The following is a 2060-nucleotide window of genomic DNA, read 5'->3' as shown; positions in this document are numbered from 1 at the left end:
CAGATACTAGCATAAACGGGTTTCGTGAGCCTTAACCACCTCCAGTGCATCAAATTTGTCATTGAAGATAATTCCCCATTTAAAATTTGTCATGGAGATAGAATCACACACTCTATAACACCAGTATCAATGATTGATTAAATGAATGTACCTATGTCTCCTACGATTTTCCATTATTTTTCTCGAAAATAAAACATATTCTGCGTCAGAATCGTCCACCAGATGAGAGAGATCCAATCTGCTGATTTCCTTGTTGAACAACCATCTAAATCCTCAAAAAGATAAATGTTGTTGCATGGTGTACCCACAGAAATTGTTAGCATTACGTTCATGATGTAAAGAAGTTGTATAGGACATTTCACGCATATGTGGGCTACTTGTCTTGGCATGTCCACTGTGACATTGTCAAAGCACTCCATGAATCCCATGTTCAGAAAATGAAAGCATGTCTACGTTGTTCAAAAGTTTGAGGGTGACATCAGTGCTTGTAAACATGCCATTTCCACACTAACGCAAGTGCAGTGTAACAGAAAGCAGGATGTAGTTATAGTTTCCAGAATTGTTCAGCCGCACCTGTAAGGAGCTGTATATCCACAGACATATAAAGTCTGCACACTCATCTAGTTTAGAGATGTTTAACTCCTTTCAGACAATCACCGCATGCCTATATTTTGCACCCATTCTGACATCACCTGTAAGTTTACTGGTGAATGCAGAGATATCGGGTAAAGTGGTTTCGTTGAGTTTCTTTGTCGAATCCAGATATTCATACAGGAAGACCCCTTGCATTATCACCATCTGAAACTCAATATCATTTGAATATGTGTCTCGCTTGTGGTATATCTCCTCTTGATACACAGTCCCAGAGGTTCCTGCATAAACTGTAATGAATCCAGGAATGCACAGTGTGTGTGTGTGTGTGTGTGTGTGTGTGTGTGTGAGTGTGTGTGCGAGTGTTTGCGTGTATTTACATTTACTAATGTGGTACTGTCATTTTGTCTGTTTCATAAATAGAAAATCTTTTTTTTTTAATTTTTTTATTACTTAGCTCGGAAGGTTGCAGCATTATGTAAACAGGTGTGTACATCGTTTAGATGAGGAGGATCTGATGGCATCTGAGTTGCTGACTGTAGGTATGACAGGACCTTCCACCTCCTTGCAGGTAAATGAATGGGAATATGTGTTACATTGGGATTGTCTATGTGTAGACCATCAATGTTGCAACTCACTCACTCCTGAGACCCCCATCAATGCTGCTACTATCACCACTGATAAGACCATCTACATCATGAGCATTGTTACCAGGACCATCAACACCATGACTGCTAACATCCATAGCGGATTGTTATAATAGTAATCTTCTGGCCAAAAGTCTTACAGTCTGACCTATTAACGAAAACGTGCATCAGGTATGTCTTGCTACAGATCTTCTTCACAAAGTGATTATGGGTGCATTTAGAGATAGGATTTCGATTGCCTGGATCGATAATACAGCTGAGTGCATTGTTTCAGTACAGTTCTTAATCACATGTCTAAGCATATGGGAATGGGAAATTTCTATAATACTAGCAGCTCCATGGTATCAGCTTACAACACAAAACAATTTCATGTCGCGAATTCAGGGTGCTTAGACAACAGGATTTTGTTACAACCCCCATACACATGCATGGGCGAAACAATGAGATATCGTGGGGATTCCCTCTTGCTGAGTGGTATTAGAGCCAACAGCTTTGCCACAGCGGTAACACCGGTTCGCATCAGATCACCGAAGTTAAGCGCTGTCGGGCTGGGCTAGCACTTGGATGGGTGAACATCTGGTCTGCCGAGCGCTGTTGGTAAGTGGGGTGCCCTCAGCCTTTGTGAGGCAATCTGAGGAGCTACTTGATTGAGAAGTACCAGCTCCGGTCTCGTAAACCGACATAGGGTAAGGAGAGTGGTGTGCTGATCACATGCCCCTCCATATCAGCATCCAGTGACGCCTGTGGTCTGAGGATGACACGGCGGCCGGTCGGTGCTGTTAGGCCTTCCAAGTCAAGTTCGGACGGAGAATGGTATTAGAG

At 42.5% G+C, this 2060-nt stretch overlaps 1 pseudogene; it reads left to right on the top strand.

Moving 5' to 3' along the window:
- Nucleotides 1–1720: 1720 nt before the first annotated feature.
- LOC126472073 (5S ribosomal RNA) lies at nucleotides 1721–1838 on the top strand (annotated as a pseudogene).
- The last annotated feature ends 222 nt before the right edge of the window (nucleotides 1839–2060 follow it).

The sequence above is a fragment of the Schistocerca serialis genome, chromosome 3, assembly GCF_023864345.2.
Source record: "Schistocerca serialis cubense isolate TAMUIC-IGC-003099 chromosome 3, iqSchSeri2.2, whole genome shotgun sequence".
NCBI lineage: Eukaryota > Metazoa > Arthropoda > Insecta > Orthoptera > Acrididae > Schistocerca > Schistocerca serialis.
Note: the sequence above shows the minus strand (reverse complement) of the source record. Positions and strands in the feature narration are given on the sequence as shown.